At 47.8% G+C, this 22,834-nt stretch overlaps 8 non-coding genes across 8 annotated transcripts; 4 read left to right on the top strand and 4 right to left on the bottom strand.

The window, feature by feature from the left end:
- Positions 1 to 8,743: 8,743 nt before the first annotated feature.
- trnak-uuu (transfer RNA lysine (anticodon UUU)) lies at positions 8,744 to 8,816 on the top strand. The gene has a single exon. It is a non-coding gene; the product is annotated as a tRNA-Lys (tRNA).
- A 432-nt stretch (positions 8,817 to 9,248) lies between these two features.
- On the bottom strand, positions 9,249 to 9,321 carry trnat-ugu (transfer RNA threonine (anticodon UGU)). Its single transcript has one exon. It is a non-coding gene; the product is annotated as a tRNA-Thr (tRNA).
- Positions 9,322 to 12,353: 3,032 nt separating this feature from the next.
- On the top strand, positions 12,354 to 12,426 carry trnak-uuu (transfer RNA lysine (anticodon UUU)). The gene has a single exon. It is a non-coding gene; the product is annotated as a tRNA-Lys (tRNA).
- Positions 12,427 to 12,830: 404 nt separating this feature from the next.
- Positions 12,831 to 12,903, bottom strand: trnat-ugu (transfer RNA threonine (anticodon UGU)). The gene has a single exon. It is a non-coding gene; the product is annotated as a tRNA-Thr (tRNA).
- A 253-nt stretch (positions 12,904 to 13,156) lies between these two features.
- trnat-ugu (transfer RNA threonine (anticodon UGU)) lies at positions 13,157 to 13,229 on the bottom strand. The gene has a single exon. It is a non-coding gene; the product is annotated as a tRNA-Thr (tRNA).
- A 5,602-nt stretch (positions 13,230 to 18,831) lies between these two features.
- trnat-ugu (transfer RNA threonine (anticodon UGU)) lies at positions 18,832 to 18,904 on the top strand. Its single transcript has one exon. It is a non-coding gene; the product is annotated as a tRNA-Thr (tRNA).
- A 449-nt stretch (positions 18,905 to 19,353) lies between these two features.
- trnak-uuu (transfer RNA lysine (anticodon UUU)) lies at positions 19,354 to 19,426 on the bottom strand. The gene has a single exon. It is a non-coding gene; the product is annotated as a tRNA-Lys (tRNA).
- A 2,898-nt stretch (positions 19,427 to 22,324) lies between these two features.
- trnat-ugu (transfer RNA threonine (anticodon UGU)) lies at positions 22,325 to 22,398 on the top strand. The gene has a single exon. It is a non-coding gene; the product is annotated as a tRNA-Thr (tRNA).
- The last annotated feature ends 436 nt before the right edge of the window (positions 22,399 to 22,834 follow it).

Below are 22,834 nucleotides of genomic sequence, written 5' to 3'. Positions count from 1 at the left end.
GAGAGTACAGAGGAGATTTACTAGAATGTTACCTGGGTTTCAGCACCTAAGTTGCAGAGAAAGGTTAAACCAGTTAGGTCTTTATTCTTTGGAGCATAGAAGTTTGAGGGGTGACTTGATAAAGGTGTTTAAAATTATGAGGAGGATAGATAGATCTGACATGGATATTGTTATTTAAAGTAAAATTTTATAATAATATGGACAGGAAAGGAATGTAGGGTTAAGGGCTGAGTGCAGGCAGGTGGGACTAGGTGAGGTCAATCGCTCGGCACAAACTGTAAGGGCCGACATGGCCTGTTTCTGTGCTGTAACTGTTATATGGTTATATAGTGGGAGCTTATCCCAACTACCAACCCGAGCTATGACAACGTGAAGTAAAATAACACAGGACCGTATAGATTGAGGTTGGCCTACACGCCAGCATGTCTTTGCAATGCGGGAGAAAACCCTCGCAAAAACGACGAAAATATGTGGACGCCCTGCAGACTACGCTGGAAATGAACTGCGCTCTCCGACGCGCTCAGCTGTAATGGCGGCATGCTAACCTCAGAAATATTTGAGGCCCCAGTGAATTTCGAACTCATGGCCCCTGGTTTACAAGACCAGTGCTCTAACACCGGAGCTATGGAGCCGCCTTCGCCCCCTCCGCCATGTGAATGGACGATGAACCCGCGAAGACTTCTTTCTTTGCACTGTTTAAAGCAATTTTAGCTTATTATCTACTGCACTGTTCTGATACGCAAAACAAATGTCATGTCGTATGCCCGTCACATTATACCCCCCATTCCAATTCTGATTGAGCAGCAGTTCTACGTCAAAGCTTGTACGTCATGACTCAGTTTTTCAATGAAATTCTAAAGTGGTCATTGTAGTCCGCTGGTCCACTTCAAGGTCTGTCTCTCAGCATTTGGGACAGATCCGAACTTTTTGCCAGCAAGTCTCGACCACGGAAAGTAGACCCAGCAGGGAGGGTTGACCTTGTTTCTGAGATTTACTGGTCAGGTAGGGAAGGAGTTACCGTCCATCGAATCCGTTTTTTGGGGGAAGTGACTGAGGGCATGCAGCACAAAATCTCGTTTCGGCAAGCCCACTCTCAGCCGGAGGAGGAAATGTTAGCCTTCGGAGCTGCAGTTCAACAGCTCAAGACAGACGATCGGAATCAGGCGGCAGCAAGCGTCGCTCTTTCAGCCGCCGTCCATGAACTTACAGCCAGAGGGCATTATGGGTGCCGGGAGACCCTCGGTATGTCGGAATATCAGTCGTATCCCTTTCCATCTCACGCAATCAGTACTGCACCGCAAAGTTTTGCAGCCGTTCTGTGATTGTGTAGACAGCCTCTCAATTTTTGTGGAAGAGCTTCTTTTATATATTTGTACTTACTTATTTGGAGGCGAAGACCGGGACAGGTCCCTCCGCTGCAAGGAGTCGCGAGGCGCAGCAACCCAGCTGTTGAACACGGAACCGAGGCCCTCAGCTCGCCAGGGTCGATCATGGACATCGTGTCCCAGCTGTCCGTGTGATACCAAAGCCAGGGCAGCAGGGTATGGAGAGCATATTCTTACCCATGCAGCCGGTTTGTCCTCTCCACCGCAGCTGGTGAATCCAAAGAGGGGCAGCCAACGCCGAGGCCATTTTGCACCGCCGGCATCGCAGGAGTGGCAATTCAGCGGTGCGCTCAGCTCCGTACGTCTCCACGGGGTTTGCTCCCGAAGCCTTCTCCCATGAGTAGGTATAATCGCACAGCAGCGGAGATCAGAGGCCCTCAGCTGGTCAGGGTCGATCATGGATATTGTGAATCGCAAGCCAGGACCGCATGGTATGGAAAGCAAGTTGACGCCCTCGCAGCAGGACCTCCCTCTCCAGGCAGCTGGTGAATCCGAAGAGGAACAGCTATGCACCATCAGTGCCGCAGGAGTTGCGATTCAGTGGTGTAATCAGCGTAGGCCTGCCTTGCGGACCGCAGCTCCGTATCCTCCCGAATCCTCTCGACGCAGCTGGTAAATCCAAAGAGGAACAGCGAAGGCCGATACCGCTTTGCTCCTGAATTGCAGGAGTTGCGATTCAGTGGTGTACTCAGCGTAGGCCTGCCCTGCGGACCGCAGCTCCGTATCCTCCCGAATCCTCTCGACGCAGCTGGTAAATCCAAAGAGGAACAGCGAAGGCCGATACCGCTTTGCTCCTGAATTGCAGGAGTTGCGATTCAGTGGTGTACTCAGCGTAGGCCTGCCTTGGGGACCGCAGCTCCGTACTTTTCCTCGGTGTATCCTCCCGAATCCTTCTGCCATGACTACGAACAGACGCAAAGCAGTGGAGATCAGTTTTCCATCTCGGAGTGGTTACCTCCCGAAGACTTCCTCTCTGAGTAGACCAGCGGAGAACAGTTTCCCACCGCCGAGATGAGCCGTTAACCACGGATAACCACACCCATCTGCCCAAGCGACTCCTTATCAGGCACCTGTAAGCCGCTTCGTTCCCCTTCTTCGGCCAACAGAAACAGTTCGGCTGGGAGGAGTCGCTAGGCCACAAGTGAAGGCCAGGAAGATGTCAGAAGAATTCCAACTGCGAATCTCGGACGCTTCCGAGCTGTCATGGCGGCATGCTAACCCCAGAAAAGGTTGAGGCCCCAGTGAGATTCGAACTCACGGCCCCAGGTTTACAAGACCTGAGCTATGGAGCCCCCTCCGACCCCTCCGCCATGTGAATGGATGATAAACCCGCGAAGATTTCTTTCTTAGCACTGTTCTAATGCAATTTTAGGTTATTATCTTTTGTACTATACCGATGCGGGGAAAAAATGAATAAAAACAAATTTCGTATCATATGCCAGGTACATGATACCCCATTACGATTCTGATTGAGCAGCAGCACTACGTTACAGCTTGCACGTCATGACTGCTATACTCGGTTCCTCACTGTCGCGTCTCACAGTGAATCGCTCCAGCTGCAATATCCTTCAGTGTCCCACTCATCAGTGCAGCACGGTACAACCCTGTTGGTGCTTCCACACACAGTGGCACTGCATTAGTCCCCATAAACATTTTTTCCCGTTGTACCTCCTCTCCTCGTACAATTACTATATGACGAACAGCACCACCGCCCGCCGCCGTCTCATTCCGTCGGTTTTACTCTAAAACGTCTAATTCTATTATCGCTATGCGTTAGTGGGTCTCTCCATTACTAATCCACTCACTGTTTTTCTCATCATTACTACCCCTCAGTTTCCTGCTTGATCAGTACTACCCCTCACTGTGTCTTCGCCATCATTACCGCCGGGCAAGGGCCAGCCTGCCGGTGCTGCCTCTGGCCTGCGGGACGCCATCAGTAGGAACGCACAATGCGCCTCCCCATCTGTGTTCCAGTCCATCAGCACTACGCTCACTGTCTATCGTTACTAACCCTCAGTGATTCACTGTTTCGGTAATACCTCCTGCTGTGTGCCTCCATCATTACGTCTCCTTTCCGTGATGCTACAGCCGACCACTATACACCGTGTCTCAACGTCCTCACTTGCCTGGAGATTCTCAATGGGTCAGTACTACCGTTCATTGTCACTGTCCTTCATAGTATCCCTCACTGTCTCCCTCCGTCATTACAACCATTCTGTGTGTCACTCCATGAGCACGGCACCCGTTTGGCTTCCTCAACATGAACAGCAGACGTATCCCTCACGGGTTCTGTCAGTCATTGCTACTCCTCAGTGTGCTCCCCATTATTAATAACCATCAGTCAGTCTCTCACTCTATCAGCATTCCCGCACAATGCGTCACTCCACCTGTACTAACATTTATCGTCACTACGCCATCACTGCCTACATGTGTCTCCTGTCATGTGTCCTGCACAGCACTCTGTCACTCTATCCGCTCCTCTCTGCTTTCTTTCAGTATGCTCGTTCTTTTCCACAATGTATCAGCGGAGTTTTAAAATCAGAGATTTCCTGCTTCTAGACGGGCTGCCGTCCAAGGCCGACGAGCCCCACCTGCCCGAAGCAACTGATTTTGAGGCGCCAGAGGTCCGCCATTTCCCCCACTCTCTTTTCAGTAGAAACAATTCTGGTGGGCCTTGTAGTTAAAGCACACATGAAGGGCAAGAGTTGGACTTAGCTGTTCAACTTCAGTTGTTCAGAGACTGTTAGAGATGCCCGCTATTTGGAGCACTTAATATGTATCACCCCAGCATGCCTTGCTTTGTTATACATTTCTCTCTGTGCAAACCCCAAGTATATTACTCCATTACGAATATTAGGTGCAGCAGTCCTTCAGGACGAACCGAGCGTCTATCTGTCCAGCTTCCGAGGTGGCATCATTTAGTCAGTACCGCAGCGCATTTTGTCACTTCATCTGTGGTGCCCTCTCTGCCTCAGTTCATCATGACTAGTAATCAGAGTGTCACAACGCCAGTGGGATATCTCGCAGTTTTTCTCCCTCATTACTGCATTGCTGTTGATCAGTTCATCGGCACGACCCTTCCCTGAGCCTGATCACCACCACTCAGCTGGTAACCCCATCTGAAATATCCCCCGCCATGTGTCTCCATCGCTACCAATCGTCAATCCCTTACACCATTTGCCTTCCCAGCGGTGTGTTCTCCATCCGTTCCAATTCCGGTGTATCACATCAATATTCCTCCACCACACTGCATCCCTCCAACATTATGGGCCTTCCATGTGTAGTATCATTATTATATCCCTCCATTGTGTATGTCCTTCACTGATGTTCCTCTTGGAATCACTCCGTCAGTGGTGCACCTTCCTGCTTTTACAACCAAAGATTCTGCTGCAGGGTCTACGCTCCTCCGCAGGCTGGCTGCGGAACAGGATCAGTAGTGGCGCAGGTTCTAGTTAATTACTCTCCATCATATCGGTACTTAACTCCATCCTTCTCCTTGTATTGTTACTGAGACTTGCCCCAAAGCAGAGCAACGTTACCCTCTCGGCCTCTCCTCACTTTTGCTCGGCAATGCAATTACTGTTACGTCAGAGGCTCTAAAGGAGTGGCTTTCATTTGGAATGTTGTCATTGCTTCCAACAACCGGGTTGGCATGTGACATTCAGTTTGCGAGTTCTAGTCCATGGTCCTGTTGAATTAGCATCTGCGATTTTTCTTGTCAATGAAATTTTACAGTAGTCCTCATTAAAGTCAGCCGGCCCGCTTCAGGGTCTGTCTCTGCGCACTTGGGCCATATCCGAACTTTTTGACATCAAGTGCAGACCCAGTAGAGAGGGTTGACCTTGACTTTGAGATTTACTGGTCAGGTAGGGAGGGAGTTACTGTCCATCGTATCAGTTTCTGAGAAGTGACTGAAGCAATGCGGCATATAGTCTCTTTTCTTTCTTTCTAAATCTTTTTATTAATATTAGTAATATGGACAGAATACAGATGATATATTGATAAAGAAATTACCAACATACACATTCCATTACATATGAAAAAAAAACATACATAATAGTTACAATGTAAATGAGTTTACCAAGACATAAGCCATGAGATATATGTATGGACATAGCAAATCTAAATATTTCATTATGTATAATATAAAAAAAACAGAAAAAAGAAAGAAAAAAAACAAAAAAATTATGTATTGCAGAACTAGCTAATCTAATCTAATAACTATAACTAATTAATATAAAAGAAAAAAACAAAAGAGAAGGAAAAAAAAACGGGCTGTTTATAATATCTCACAAAAATAAGTATTCATCAATGCCGTCACTTCCGGTCCTCTCAAAATACATAAGCTAAAAGCTGGGAAATCAAATGAACTTGGCACAGGGTCATATTACATCATATGAAAATGTTGAATAAATGGTCTCCATAACTTTTCAAATTTAATAGAAGTCTCAAAAGTACCACTTCTAATTTTTTGGGCCCATATGTCCAAGGATAAATTAGCTCATTTTTACTCTCATATAAGTCATATTTGCGATAGATGTCATTCTGAAATTGCGTCTTTAACTCACATGTTTTGGTCGTGTTCATTTTTGGAGAAATATTGGAAAGATATTTTTGATATTATTTCTGCGGTTTTGAATATTGATTTACAACCTCATCCTATTACCGCAATTTTTGGTTTACCAATGTTAGATTCACTGCATTTATCTTCTTCAGCCCGTCGATTGATTGCATTTCTAACTCTGATGGCTAGAAGGTCTATATTGTTGAATTGGAAAGAAATTGATCCTCCCACTGTATTTAATTGGTTCTCTCAAACTATGTTATGTTTAAATATAGTCTCTTTTCGACAGATCAGCTCTCAGCTGGAGGAGCAAATGTTAGCCCTCGCAGCAACAGTTCAACAGCTGAATAGAAACGATCGGAATCAAGCGCCAATAAGTTTCGCTCTTACAGCTGCCGTCCATGAACTTACAGCCAGGAAACATTATGGGTTCCAGAAGTCCCAGGGTGTGTAGGAACATCAGTACTATCCCTTTCTCCTGACGCCATCAGTACTACACCACAAGTTATTGCAGCCGTTCTGTGATTCTGCAGATACCAGCTCGATGTTTTACGAAGAAGTCCTTATATATTTATATTTACTTCTTCAGAGACGAAGTCCGGCACCGGTCCCTCCGCAGCAAGGAGCCGTGCGTTTTCCACTTTTCAGTCAGTAGAAACAGTTCAGCCGTGCTTAGTAGCTTAGGCACAAGTGAAGGCCAAGAGGTGGACGTGGTTGTCAGAGGTTACCTGAAGTCACTGGGAGCTTTTAATACACAGTGGAAGCCTATCCCCACTAGATCCGCCGGCGATGACAAACTTTAAGTAATTAAGCTTGGACTGTATACAATGATAAGATGGCCGACTCGCCTGCACGGCTACGGAATTCCTGACGAAAGCGGCGCTCACCCACACACTAACGGGGAAACCATGCCCTCCCCCTGAAGACGACGCAGGAATTGACCTGCGATCTCGGACGACACGAGCTGTAATAGAAAATGTTGAGATTGGAACTCACGGCCCATGGTTTACAAGACCAGTGCTCTAACCCCTGTGCTACGGAGCCTCCTTCGCCCCCTCCGCCATCTGAATGGACGATGACTCCACGAAGACTTCTTTCTTTGCACTACTTGTTTAAAAGTTTTAATCGAATTTAGCTTATTATTTATTGCTGTATACCGATGCGCAAAACAGATTTCATAACATATCCCAGTCTTGTTACACCTCTTTCTTATTCTGACTTACCTGAATTACTACGTCACAGCTTGTCACTGTATAAATGCTACCTTCGGTGTCTCACCATGGAACACGCACTCAAAGTGATTCACTCCAGGTACACTATCCTTCAGTGCCCCACTCATCAGTACAGCAGGTAACTCCTTATTGGCGCTAGCACACTATAACTACATTAGTCCCCCTAAACATGTTCTTCCGTTCGTACCAACTCTCCAGATTCCAAACCGTATCATTCCATTAGCAAGTCAACTGATTGTGTCTCACCATCACTACCTCCGCTCACAGTTTTTTTTCTCTCCTTATTACTGCCTCTGAGTGTGTTTCGAAGTCCTTGTGACAAATGTAGGTTACCTTTATCTTTATCTCACAATATAACCGCACTGAGGACGACGCCACGCCGTATCACGTCAACGACTTTTAACTTCAATGTACTGTAGTAGTATGAGGAGTCGGAGGCCGTCGTCAATCTCAGGGCATAATGGATTTCCACCTCTGGTGGTCTGTGGCATCTCCAGGTCGCAAGTCTGGATGGGAAGATTTGAAGAATCGGGTGTTGTCAATGTGGGTTACCCCTCTCCACGTCACGGAAGTTGTCCAGCATCAGTGGTTTGCACCCGAACCCATTCCCATGGGTGGGTATGATCGCCAGCGGGCGGGGCTTTAAAATCGGAGCTTGCCTTCTCCTCGGCGGGCCGCTGTCCAACGCTGACGAGACCCACCACCCGAAGCATCAAGGTTGGAGGCGCCGGTGTTCCACATTTACTCACTTTCTTGTCAGTAGTAACAGATTGTACGGGTCCAGTGATGAGCCACACGTGAAGCCCAAGAGTTTCACTTGATTGCCGGAGTCTATTAGAAATACACGCAACGTGGAGCACGTTATAGGTAGCGACATAGTAAAACACAGAAAACCTACAGCATAATACTGGTCCTTCGGCCCACAATGATATGCTGAACATGTATTTACTTCAGAAATTACCCACAGTTACCTATAAACCTCCATGTACTTATCCAGGAGGCTCCTAAAATACCCGACCGTATCCGGCTCCACCGCCCCCGCTGGCAGCCTTTTCCACGCTCTCAAAACTCTCTGCTTAAAAAAAAATTACCTCTGATATCTTCTCAGAAGCTGCTTCCAAGCAGCTTAAAACTATGACCCCTCATGTTAGCCTTTTGAGCCCTAGGAAAAGGCCTCTGACTACCCACACGATCAATGTCTCTCATCATCTTATACACCTCTATCAGGTCACCTCACATCTTCCGTCGCTCCAAGGAGAAAAGGACAAGTTCACTCAACATATTCTCATGTGGCACCCTCTCCGTTGTCAGAGGTTACTTGAAGCTACTGAGAGCATTGAATATATAACCCGGATTAGTAGAGCCCGCAGGAGGAAATCTGCAGATGCTGGAAATTCAAACAACAACACACACAAAATACTGGTAGAACACAACAGGCCAGGCAGCATCTATAGGGAGAAGAGGACGAAGGGTCTCTGCCCGAAACGTCGACAGCGCTTCTCTCTATAGATGCTGCCTGGCCTGCTGTGTTCTACCAGCATTTTCTGTGTGTTGTTAGTAGAGCCCGGATAGCTCAGTCGGTAGAGCATCAGACTTTTAATCTGAGGGTCCAGGGTTCAAGTCCCTGTTCGGGCGCTGAATTTAGATCGCAAGATACAAGAGGAGAGACTTGTATTGTTAAAAAAGATTCTAATTAAACATTTTAGTTTCGATATTGTCATTTAAAGTAAAATTGTATAGGTATATGGACAGGAAACAAATGAAGGGTTCTGGGCTGAGGGCAGGTCGGTGGGATTAGGTGAGAGTAAGCGTTCGGCACAGACTGGAAGGGCCGAGATGGCCTGACTCTGTGCTGTAATTGTTATATGGTTATATATTGGGAGCTGATCCCAACAACTTTAAGTGATATACCACAGGACAATATAGAATGAGGTTGTCCTACACGCCAGCATGTCTTTGGAATGCGGGAGAAAACCCTCGCAAAAACGGCGAAAATATGCCGACTCGCTGTAGAATGCTGCGGAAATGAACTGCGCTGTGGGAAGTGCCGAGCCCATGAAAATATTCAGGCCCCAGTGAGATTCGAACTCACGGCCCCTGGTTTACAAGACCAGTGTTCTAACCCCTGAGCTATGGAGCCCCCTTCGCACCCTCCACCATCTGAATGGAAGATGAGCCCGCGAAGTCTTATTTCTTTGCACTTTTCTGATGTTATTTTAGCTGATTATCTACTGCACTATACTGAAGCCTCCCGTCAGCCGTGCACCTTCCTGCCGTTATAACCACAGATACTGCTGCAGGGTCTACGCTCCTTCGCAGGCTGGTTGCGCAATAGGTTCAGTAGCGGGGCAGGTTCCGGTTATTTACTCTCCATTATGTCGGTATTTAACTCCCTCCGTATCCTTGTATTCTTGAGACATGCCCCGAAGCAGAATAAAGTTACCCTCTCGGCCTTTACTCATCTTTGCTCGGGAATGAGATTAATGTTACGTCAGACACTGTAAAGTGGCGACTTTCATTTGGAATGTTGTCATTGCTTCCAGCAACCGGGTTGGCATCTGACATTCAGTTTGCGAGTTCTAGTCCATGGTCCTGTTGAATTAGCATCTATATTTTTTCTTTTCATTTATGTTTTACAGTAGTCCTCATTAAAGACAGCCGGCCTGCTTCAGGGCCTATCTCTGCGCACTTGGGCCGTATCCGACCTTTTTGACACCAATTCTCGGCAACCGAAAGTAGACCCAGCATGGAGGGTTGACCTTGACTTTGAGATTTACTGGTCAGGTAGGGAGGGAGTTACTGTCCATCGTATCAGTTTTTGGGGAAGTGACTGAAGCAATGCGGCACATAGTCCCTTTACGACAAGCCAAATCTCAGCTGGAGGAGCAAACGTTAGCCCTCGGAGCAACAGTTCAACAGCTGAATAGAAACGATCGGAATCAGGCGGCTGTAAGTTTCGCTCGTACAGCTGCTGTCCATGGACGTACAGCCAGGAACCATTATGGGTGCCGGATGTCCCAGGGTGTGTAGGAACATCAGTACTATCCCTTTCTCCTGACACCATCAGAACTACACCACAAATTATTGAAACCGTTCTGTGATTGTGTAGATAGCCGCTCGATGTTTTACGAAGAGCTCCTTATATATTTATATTTACGTAATCAGAGACGAAGCCCGGGTCAGGTCCCTCCGCAGAAAGAATCGACCTTTTTCCACTTCGCCAATCAGTCGAAACAGTTCCGCCTGGCTTCGTAGCTTATTCCAGAGTGAATGCCAGGAGGTGGACGTTGTTGTCTGAGGTTACCTGAAGCCATCTCAGACGATCCGAGATGTAATAGAAAATGTTGAGATTCGAACTCACGACCCTTCGATTACAAGACCAGTGTTCTAACCCTTGAGTAACGGAGTGTTCTTCACCCCCTCCGCCAACTGATTGGATGATGAACCAGCAAAGACTTCTTTCCTTTCACTAGTTGTTTAAAAGGTCTAAAGCAATTTAGCTTATTATTTATTGCTGTATACTGATGCGCAAAAGAGATTTCGTAACATATCCCTGTCACATTATACCTCTTTCCTATTCTGACTTACCAGAAGTACTACGTCACAGCTTGTCACTGCTTGAATGCTATCCTCGGTGTGTCACCCTGGAACACGCATGCATAGTGATTCACTCCAGGTACACTATCCTTCAGTGCCCCACTCATCAGTGCAACACGGTACCACCTTATTGGCGCTCCCACTCTATTACTCCATTAGTCACCATAAACATGTTCTTCCGTTCGTACCAACACTCCTGACTCCAAATCGTATCATTCCATTAGCAAGCCAACTGATTGTGTCTCACCATCACTACCTCCGCTCACAGTTTATTTTTCTCATTATTACTGCCTCTGTGTGTGTTTCAAAGCACTTGTGACAAATGTAGGTAACCTTTATCTTTATCTCACAATATAACCGCACTGAGTATGACGCCACGCCGTATCACGTCAACAACTTCTAACTTCAATGTATTAGTAGTGGTAGGAGTAGTAGGAGGCAGCCGACAATCCCAGGGGATTATGGGTTTCCGCCTCATCTGCTCAGCGGCATCTCCAGGTCGCAAATCTTGTTGGGAAGATTTGAGGAATCGGGTGTTGTCCATACGGCTTACTCCTCTCCACGTCACGGATGCTTTACAACATCAGTGGTTTGCACCCGAAGCCATTCCCATGGGTGGGTATGACCGCCAGCGGGCGGAGCTTTAAAATCGGAGCTGTCCTTCTCCTCGGCGGGTCTCTGTCCAACGGTGACGAGACACACCACCCGAAGCGACTAGGTTTGAGGCACCAGTGTTCCGTATTTACTCACTTTCTTGTCAGTAGTAACTGTTTGCACGGGTCTAGTGATGAGCCGCACGTGAAGCCCAAGAGCTGCACTTGATTGCCGGAGTCTGTTAGAAATGCCTGCAATGTGGAGCACGTTACAGGTCGCGACATAGAAAAACACAGAAATCCTACATCATAATACTGATCCTTCGGCCCACAATGCTATACTGAACATGTATTTACTTCAGAAATTACTCAGAGTTACCCATAAACCTCTATTTCCTGAGCTCCATATACTTATCCAGGAGGCTCTTAAAATACCCTACCGTATCCGGCTCCACCGCCCCCGCTGGCAGCCCTTTCCACGCACTCATAACACTCTGCTTAAAAAATATACCTCTGTTATCTCCTTAGAAGCTGCTTCCAAGCAGATTAAAACTATGACCCCTCATGTTAGTCATTTGAGCCCTAGGAAAAGGCCTCTGACTACCCACGCGATCAATGTCTCTCATCATCTTATACTCCTTTATCAGGTGACCTCTCATCCTCCGTCGTTCCGAGGAGAAAAGGCCAAATTCATTCAACATATTCCCATGAGGCACCCTCTCCGTTGTCAGAGGCTAATTGAAGCTACTGGGAGTATTGAATATATAACCCGGATTAGTAGAGCCCGCAGGAGGAAATCTGCAGATGCTGGAAATTCAAACAACAGCACACACAAAATGCTGGTAGAACACAGCAGGCCAGGCAGCATCTAAAGTGTGAAGAGGACGAAGGGTCTACGCTCGAAAAGTCGACAGCGTTTCTCCCTGGAGATGCTGCCTGACCTGCTGTGTTCTACCAGCATTTTGTGTGTGTTGTTCGTCGAGCCCGGATAGCTCAGTCAGTAGAGCATCAGACTTTTAATCTGACGGTCCAGGGTTCAAGACCCTGTTCGGGCGCTGACTTTAGATCGCAAGATCTAATAGTTATTGTTAAAAAGATGCTAATTAAGCATTTTAGTTTCGATATCGTCATTTAAACTAAAATTGTATAGGGTTATGGACTGAGGGCAGGTCGGTGGGACTAGGTGAAAGTAAGCGTTCGGCACAGACTGGAAGGGCCGAGATGACCTGTTTCTATGCTGTAATTGTGGTATGGTTAAATGGTTATATAGTGGGAGCTGATACCACAGGACAATAATAAATGAGGATGGCCTACACGCCAGCATGCCTTTGGAATGCGGCGGAAAACCCACCCACAAACGGCGAAAATATACCGACTCGCTGCAGACTACGGTGGAAATGAACTGCACTCTCGGAGGCGCCGATATTTAGTGGCGACATGCTAGCCCATGAAAATGTCGAGGCACCAGTGAGATTCGAACTCACGGCCCCTGGTTTACAAGACCAGTGCTCTAACCCCTGAGCTATGGAGCCTCGTTCGCCCCTTCCGCCATTGGGAGCATTTAGTACATGGCGGGAGCTTATCCCCACTACCATCTCCGGCGTTAACAACCTTATAATACAGGGTAATATACAATAATAACTTTGCCTACTCGCCTGCACGTCTTGGGAATGCAGGAGGAAAACTAGAAAATATGCACACTCCCTGAAGGCTTTGCTGGAATTCAAACTGCGATCTCGGACGCGCCGAGCAGTCATAGAGGCAAGTTAACCCCAGAAAATGTTGAGGCCCCAGTGAGATTCGAACTCACGGCCCCTGGTTTACAAGACCAGTGCTCTAACCACTGAGCTATGGAGCCCCCTTCGCCCCCTCCGCCATATGATTGGATGATGAACCCGCGAAGAGTTCTTTCATAGCACTGTTCTATTGGAGTTTTATCTTATTAGTTATTGCACAATACTGAGGCCCAAAACAAATGCCATATGCACTATTCCGATTCTGATTCGCCAGCTGTACTACGTCACAGCCTGCACGCCATGAGTATCCTCGGTACCTCACCGTGGAACACTCACCCACAGTGAGTCACTCCAGCTCCACAATCCTTCAGTGCCCCGCTCAATCAGTACAGCACGGTACCAGCCCATCGGTTCCTACACGCTGTCTATCACAGTATTGGTCCCCCAAAACATGTCCTTCCGTTCGTACCGACTCTCCTTACTCAAAAACCCCTAATTCCATAAGCAACACACCTCAATGTGACTCGCCATCACTACCTCCACTCATTGCTTTTCTCATCATTACTACCACGTAAAAAGTTAAAGTTAATCCTTATCTCACAATATAACTGCGTTGAGGACGACGACACGGCGTACAACGTCAACAGTGTTCAACTTAAATGTATAGTAGTAGCAGTAGGCAGCCTTAATCCCATGGGATGATGTGTTTGAACCAGTGGTAGAGAGTGGCATCTCCAGGGCACAAGCCTGGGCGGGAAGATTTGAAGAAGCGGCCGTTGTCCATGCGGGTTACCAGTGTGCACGTCATGGCTCAAACCCATGATCTGGGTCTACTTTCGGTGGTCGCGACTTGGTGTAAAAAAATTCGGATATGGTCCAAATGTTAGAGACAGACCCTGAAGCGCGCCGGCTGTCCGTAAGAGGACTACTGTAGAATTTAAATGAAAAGAAAAATCACAGATGCTAATTCAACAGGGCCATTGACCAGAACTTGCAAACTGAATGTCACATGCCAACACTGACGCTGGAAGCAATGACGACATTCCAAATGTAAGAAGCTCCTTTACAGCCTCTAACGTAACAGTAATCTCATTCCCGAGCTAAGGTGAGGAGTGGCCGAGAGGGTAACGTTGCTTTGTCTGGGGCAAGTCTCATGGAGTCTACAAGGAAAATGAGGTAGTTATATACCGACATATTGGAAATTAATTAACTGGAACCTGTGCTACGACTGAACCTATTCCGCAGCCAGCCTGTGGAGGAGCGTAGACCCTGCAGCAGAATCTGTGGTTGTGACAGCAAAAAGGTGAACCACAGACGGAATGATTCCCAGAGGAACATTACTGAGGGATATAAACAATGGAGGGTTATAATAATGATACTACACATGGAAGGCCCATCACGTTGGAGGGATACTGTGTGGTGGAGGAATATTGATGTGATACACCAGAATTGGAACAGATGGAGTGCACACCACGGGGAGGACAAATGGCGCAAAAGATTGACGATTGGTAGCGATGGAGAGGCATGGCGAGGGATAGTACTGATGGGGTGACCAGCTGAGTGGAGGTGATCAGGCTCAGGGAAGGGTCGTGCCGATGAACTGATCAAAGCAATGCAGTAATGAGGGAGAAAAGCTGGGAGATATCCCACTGGCGTTGTGACACTCTGATTACTAGTCATGATGAAGTGAGGTAGAGAGGGCACCACAGATGGAGTGACAGAATGCGATGCGGTTCTGACCGAATGATACCAGTCTGGAAATAGAAAAGTATTAGACAGATCTCGGCTCCGTTCGTCCTGAAGGACTGCTGCACTGAGGGTTCATAATGGACTAATATACTTGGAGTTCAGAGAGAAATGTATGGTGAGGAATATATGGTGGAGTGATACATATAAAGTGCTCCAAATAGCAGGCATCTCCAACCGCCTCTGACAACTAAATCCGAATCGATTCCTGTCTTTCATGTGTCCTTTTGCTACTAGGCCCGCCAGAACTGCTTCTACTGAGAAGAGAAGGGGAAATGCGGGCCCCTGGTGCCACAAAATTAGTTGCTTGGGCAGATGCGGCTCGTCGGCCTGGTACGGCAGCCCGTCTAGGACAAGGAAAACTCTTTTAAACCGCCGCTGATACATTGCGGAGAATAACGAGCAGTGTGAAACAAATCAGGGAAGTGCGGATAGAGTGACAGAGTGCTGTGCAGGACACATGGCAGGAGACACGCGTAGGCCGTGATGACGTCGTGGCGATGAATGTTAGTACAGGTGGAGTGACGCATTGTGCGGGACGCAGTGTGGTGGAAGATTATTGATGTGATACAATAGAATTGGAATGGATGGAGGACACACCGCGGGGAAGGCAAGTGTAAGAGATTGGAGATTGGTAGCAATGGAGAGGCATGGCGAGGGATATTTCAGCTTGGATGACCAACTGAGTGCTGTGGATCGGGCTCAGGGAATTGTCGTGCCGATGAACTGAACAACGGCAATTCAGTAATGAGGGAGAAAAAACGGCGAGATATCCCACGAGAGATGTGACTCTCTGGTTGCTAGGCATGATGAAGTGAGGAAGAGAGACGAAGTGACAAAATGCGCTGCGGTACTGATTAAATGATGCCACCTCGGAAGCTGGCCAGATGGCCGCTCGGTTGGTCCTGACGGACCGCACTGAGGGTTCTTAATGGAGTAATATGCGGGGTTTGCACAGAGGGAAAGGTATAATAAAGCAAGGTATGGTAGGGTGATACATGTTACTTGCTCCAAATAGCGGGCATCTCAAACAGCCTCTGACAACCAAGTCCAACTCTTGGCCTTCATGTGTGGTTTAGCTACTAGGCCCACCAGAATTGTTTCTACTGAAACGTCGGACCCCTGGCGCCTCAAAATCAGTTGATTCGGGCATGTGGGGCTCGTCAGCCTTCGACGGCAGACCGTCCAGGGGAAAGAAACCTCTGATTTTAAACACCCGCTGAAACATTGTGGGTAAGAACGAGTAGACTGAAATAAATCAGGGAAGAGCGGATAGAGTGACAGAGTGCTGTCCAGGACACATGGAAGAAGACACACGTAGGCAGTGATGACGCAGTGACGGTGAATGTTAGTACAGGCGGAGTGACGCATTGTTCGGGAATGCTGATAGAGTGAGCGACTGACTGACGGTTATTAATAACGGGGAGCACACTGAGGAGAAGGAATGACTGACAGACCCCGTGAGGGATAAGTCTGTGGAGGTTCACACTGCTGTTCATGTTGAGGAAGCACAACGGGTGACGTGCTCATGGAGTGACACACAGAATGGGGTCGGAGGGGGACAAATAGTGTGCTACAAATAGCGGGCATTTCTAACAGCCTCCGGCAATGCAGTCCAACTCTTGGGCTTCACATGTGGCTCATCACTAGACCCGGGGAAACTATTTCTACTGACAGGAGAGAGAGCAAATGCGGAACACTGGCGCCTCAAACCCAGCTGCTTCGTGTCGGTGGGCCTCGTCAGCGTTGGACAGCAGCCTACCCAGGGGAAGGAAAGCTCCGATTTTAAACCTCCGCTCTCGGCTGCCATACCCACCCATGGGAAAGGCTTCGGGAGTAAACCCAGAGGAAAAAATCAAGAGCCGAGGTCCCTAAGGCAGTTTGATGTTGTTTATAATTTAACGCTGGCAACCTCTGCGCAGTATCGGCGCGTGCCCCTCCGTTGGACAACATCAGTGACGTGGAGACGGGTAAAATGCATGGACAACACCCGATTCTTCAAATCTTCCCACTCACACTTGCGACCTGGAGATGCCACAGACCACCAGAGGCGGAAACCCATAATGCCCTGAGATTGACGGCTGCCCCCTGCTCCTCCTACGACAGCTAATGATAAAATACATTGAAGTTAAAAGTTGCTGACGTGATACGGCATGGCTTCGTCCTTAGTGCGGTTATAATGTGATATAAAGATAATCGTTACCTACATTTGTCACAAGTACTTCGAAACACACTCAGAGGCAGTAATAATGTGAAAAACTGTGAGCGGAGGTAGTGATGGTGAGACACAATCAGTTCTCTTGCTAATGAAATGATACGATTTGGAGTCAGGAGAGTTGGTACGAACGGAAAAACATGTTTAGTGGGACTAATGGAGTTATAGTGTGGGAGCGCCAATAAGATGGTACCGTGCTGTACTGACAAGTGGGGCACTGAAGGATAGTGTACCTGGAGTGAATCGCTATGCGTGGGTGTTCCAGGGTGAGACACCGAAGATTACATTCATGTAGTGACACGCTGTAACGTAGTACTTATGGTAAGTCAGAATAGGAAAGAGGTGTGACCAGATTGGAATATGTTATGAAATCTCCTCTACGCATCAGTATACAACAATAAATAATAAGCTAAATAGCATTAGACAGTCTAAACAGCTAGTGCAAGGAAAGAAGTTTTCGCGGGTTCATCGTCCAATCAGATGGCGGAGGAGGCGAAGAAGACTCGGTAGCTCAAGGGTTAGAGCACAGGCCTTGTAAACCAGGCCAGGTTACAAGGCTCGAATCGCAACACACGGATCGTCCGAGATGGCTTCAGGTAACCTCTGACAGCAACGTCCACCTCCTGGCATTCACTCTGGGATAAGCTACTAAGCCAGACGGAACTGTTACGACTGATTGAAAAAGTGGAAAAAGCGCGACTCCTTTCTGCGAAGGGACCTGTCCCGGGCTTCGTCTCTGAATAATTAAATATAAATATATAAGGAGCTCTTCGTAAAACATCGAGAGGGTATCTACACTATCACAGAATGGTTTCAATAAATTGTGGAGTAGTTCTGATGGTGTCAGGAGAAAGGGATAGTACTGATGTTCCTACACACCCTGGGACATCCGGCACCCATAATGGTTCCTGGCTGTAAGTTCATGGACGGCAGCTATAAGAGTGAAACTTATTGGCGCTTGATTCCGATCGTTTCTAATCAGCTGCTGAATTGTTGCTGTGAGGGCTAACATTTGCTCCTCCAGCTGAGAGCTGATCTGTCGAAAAGAGACTATGTGCTGCATTGCTTCAGTCACTTCCCCAAAAACTGATTCGATGGACGGTAACTCCCTCCCTACCTGACCAGTAAATCTCAGAGACAGGGTCAACCCTCTATGCTGGGTCTACTTTCGGTTGTCGAGACTTGGTGTCAAAATGTTCGGATATGGCCCAAGTGCATGGAGACAGACCCTGCAGCGGGCCGGCTGTCTTTAATGAGGACTACTGTAAAACATAAATGGAAAGAAAAAATACAGATGCTAACTCAACAGGACCATGGACCAGAACTCGCAAACTGAATGTCACATGCCAACCCGGTTGCTGGAAGCAATGACAACATTCCAAATGAAAGACGCTCCTTTTGAGCATCTGACGTAACAGCAATCTCATTCCCGAACCAAGATGAGGAGAGGCCCAGAGGATAACGTTGTTCTGCTTTGGGGCAAGTCTCAAGGAGAATACAAGGAAAAGGAGGGAGTAAAATAGCGACACAATAGGGAGTAAATAACCGGAACCTGCCCCGCTACTGAACCTATTCCGCAGTCAGCCTGCGGAGGAGCGTAGACGCTGCAGCAAAATCTGTGGTTATAACGGCAGGAAGGTGCACGTCTGACCGAAGGCATCAGTATAGTGCAGTAGAGAATCAGTTAAAATTGCATCAGAACAGTGCAAAGAAAGAGGACTTCGCGGGTTCATCTTCCATTTAGCTGGCGCCGGGGGCGAAGGGGATTCCATAGCTCAGGGGTTAGAGCACTAGTCTTGTAAACCAGGGCCGTGAGTTCGAATCTCACTGGGGCCTCAACATTTTCTGGGGTTAGCATGCCGCCATCACAGCTAGGCGCGTCCGACAGCGCAGTTCATTTCCACCATAGTCTGCAGCGAATCCGCATATTTTCACCGTTTGTGCGTAGGAATTCTCCCACATTCCAAAGACATGTCGGCGTGTAGGCCATCCTCATTCTATGTTGTCCTGTGGTATATTGGGATCAGCTCCCACTATATAACCATATAACAATTACAGGACGGAAACAGGCCATCTCGGCCCTTCCAGTCTGTGCGGAACGCTGAGTCTCAACTGATCCCACCGACCTGCCCTCTGCCCATAACTCTCCATTCCTTTCCTGTCCATATAGCTATACAATTTTACTTTAAATGACAATATCGAAACTAAAATGGTGAATAATAGGTTAATTAGCATCTTTTTAACAATATAAGTCTGTCCTCTTGTATCTTGCGATTCAAAGTTAGCGCCCGAACAGGGACTTGAACCCTGGACCCTCAGATTAAAAGTCTGATGCTCTACCGACTGAGCTATCCGGGCTCTACCAGCAACACACACAAAATGCTGGTAGAACACAGCAGGCCAGGCTGCATCTATAGGGAGAAGCGCTGTCGACGTTTCGGTCCGAGACACTTCGTCGTCATCTCCCTATAGATGCTGCCTGGTCTTCTCCCTTTCGATGCAGCCTGGCCTGTTGTGTTCTACCAGCATGTTGTGCGTGTTGTTGTTCGAATTTCCAGCATTTGCAGATTTCCTCGTACTAATCCGGGTTATATATTCAATGCTCCCAGTAGCTTCAAGTAGCCTCTGACAACAGAGAGGGTGCCACATGAGAATATGTTGAGTGAACTTGTCCTTTTCTCCTTGGAGCGACGGAAGATGTGAGGTGACCTGATAGAGGTGTATAAGATGATGAGAGACATTGATCGTGTGGGTAGTCAGAGGCCTTTTCCTAGGGCTCAAAAGGCTAACATGAGGGGTCATAGTTTTAAGCTGCTTGGAAGCAGCTTCTGAGAAGATATCAGAGGTAATTTTTTTTTTTAAGCAGAGAGTTTTGAGAGCGTGGAAAAGGCTGCCAGCGGGGGCGGTGGAGCCGGATACGGTCGGGTATTTTAGGAGCCTCCTGGATAAGTACATGGAGGTTTATAGGTAACTGTGGGTAATTTCTGAAGTAAATACATGTTCAGCATATCATTGTGGGCCAAAGGACCAGTATTATGCTGTAGGTTTTCTATGTTTTTCTGTGTCGCTACCTGTAACGTGCTCCACATTGCAGGCATTTCTAACAGACTCCGGCAATCAAGTGCAACTCTTGGGCTTCACGTGCGGCTCATCACTGGACCCGTACAATCTGTTACTACTGACAAGTGAGTGAGTAAATGCGGAACACGGGCGCCTCAAACCTAGTTGCTTCGGGTGGTGGGCTTCGTCAGCGTTGGACAGCCGACCACCGAGGAGAAAGACAGCTCCGCCCGTTGGCGGTCATACCCACCAATGATAATGGCTACGGGTGCAAACCACTGATGTTGGACAACATCCGTGACGTGGAGAGGGGTAAGCCTCATGGACAAGACCCGATTCTTCAAATCTTCCCAACAAGAGTTGCGATCTGGAGATGCCACAGACCAGAAGAGGCGGAAACTCATAACCCCCTGGTATTGACGTCTGACTCCCACTCCTCCTACCACTGCTAATACTAAACTACATTGAATTTAAAAGTTGTTGACGTGATACGGCGTGGCGTCCTCCTTAGTGCGGTTATAATGTGACATAAAGGTAAGCGTTACCTACAATTGCCTCAAGTACTTCGAAACATTCTCAGAGGCAGTAATAATGAGAAAAACTGTGAGCGGAGGTAGTGATGGTGAGACACAATCAGTTCTTCTGCTAATGGAATGATGAGATTTCGAGTCAGGAGAGTTTGTACGAACGGAAGAACATGTTTAGGGGAACTAATGGAGTACTAGTGTGGGAGCGCCTATAAGATGATACCGTGCTGTACTGATGAGTGGGGCACTGAAGGATAGTGAACCTGAAGTGAATCACTATGCGTGCGTGTTCCAGGGTGACACACCGAGGATAGCATTCATGCAGTGACAAGCTGTACCGTAGTACTTCTGGTAAGTCAGAATAGGAAAGAGGAGTGAACAGAATGGGATATGTTATGAAATCTGTTTTGCGCGTCTGTATACGGCAATAAATAATAAGCTAAATTGCATTATACCTTTTAAACATCTAGTGCAAGGAAAGAAGTCTTTGCGGGTTCATCGTCCAATCAGATGGCGGAGGGGGCGAAGGAGTCTCCTAGCTCAAGGGTTAGAACACTGGTCTTGTAAACCAGGGGTCGTGAGTTCGAATCTCAACCTTTTCTATTACAGCTCGGATCCTGAGATGGCTTCAGGTAACTTCTGACAGCAAAGTCCAGCTCCTGCATTCACTCTGGAATAAGCTACTAAGCCAGACAGAACTGTTTCGACTGATTGAAAAAGTCGAAAAAGGGCGACTCCTTGCTTCGGAGGGTCCTGTCCCGGGCTTCGTCTCTGAATAAGTAAATATAAATATATAAGGAGCTCTTCGTAAAACATCGAGCGGGTATCTACACTATCACCGAACGGTTTCAATAATTTGTGGTGCAGTTCTGATGGTGTCAGGAGAAAGGGATAGTACTGATGTTCCTACACCCCTGGGACTTCCGGCACTCATAATGGTTCCTGGTTGTAAGTTCATGGACGGCAGCTGGAAGAGATCGAAACTTACAGCCGCCTGATTCCGATCGTTTCTACTCAGCTGCTGAACTATTGCTCCGAGGGATAACATTTGCCCCTCCAGCTGAGAGCTGATCTATCGAAAAGAGACTATGTGCTGCATTGCTTCAGTCACTTCCCCAAAAACTGATTCGATGGACGGTAACTCCCTCCCTACCTGACCAGTAAATCTCAGAGACAGGGTCAACCCTCTAAGCTGGGTCTACTTTCGGTTGTCGAGACTTGGTGTCAAAATGTTCGGATATGGCCCAAGTGCATGGAGACAGACCCTGCAGCGGGCCGGCTGTCTTTAATGAGGACTACTGTAGAATTTCATTGACAAGTTAAATCACAGATGCTAATTCAACAGGACCATGGACTAGAACTCGCAAACTGAATGTCACATGCCAACACTGTCGCTGGAAGCAATGACAACATTCCAAATGAAAGACGCTCCTGTAGAGCCTCTGACGTAACAGTAATCTCATTCCCGAGCTTTAAGTGAGGAGAGGCCGAGAGGGTAACGTTGCTCTGCTTTGGGGGAAGTCTCAAGGAGAATACAAGGAAAAGGAGGGAGTTAAATACCGACATAATGGAGAGTAAATAACCGGAACCCTGCCGCCACTACTGAACCTATTGCGAAACCAGCCTGCGGAGGAGCGTAGACGCTGTTGCAGAATCTATGGGGCGAAGGGGTCTCCATAGCTCAGGGGTTAGAGCACCGGTCTTGTAAATCAGGGGCCGTGAGTTCGAATCCCACTGGGGCCTCAACATTTTCTTGGGTTCGCATGCCGCCATGACAGCTCGGCGCGTCCGAGATTCGCAGTTTGTATTCCTCTGACATCTTCCTGGCCTTCACTTGTAGCCTGGCGTCTAATCCCAGCCGAACTGTTTCTGTTGACCGAAGGAGGGGAACGAACCGGCTTACCGGCGCCGGATAAGGAGTCGCTTGGGCAGATGCGTGTGGTTATCCGTGGTTAACGGCTCATCTCGGCAGTGGGAAACTGTTCTCCGCTGGTCTACTCAGAGAGGAAGGCTTCGGGAGGTAACCCCTCCGAGATGGAAAACTGATCTCCACTGCTTTGCGTCTGTTCGTAGTCATGGCAGAAGGATTCGGGAGGATACCCCGAGGAAAAGTACGGAGCTGCGGTCCCCAAGGCAGGTCTACGCTGAGTACACCACTGAATCGCAACTCCTGCAATTC

Source organism: Hypanus sabinus, unplaced genomic scaffold (genome assembly GCF_030144855.1).
Source record: "Hypanus sabinus isolate sHypSab1 unplaced genomic scaffold, sHypSab1.hap1 scaffold_43, whole genome shotgun sequence".
Classification (NCBI taxonomy): Eukaryota; Metazoa; Chordata; class Chondrichthyes; order Myliobatiformes; family Dasyatidae; genus Hypanus; species Hypanus sabinus.
This window is presented reverse-complemented; position numbering and strand designations above follow the sequence as displayed.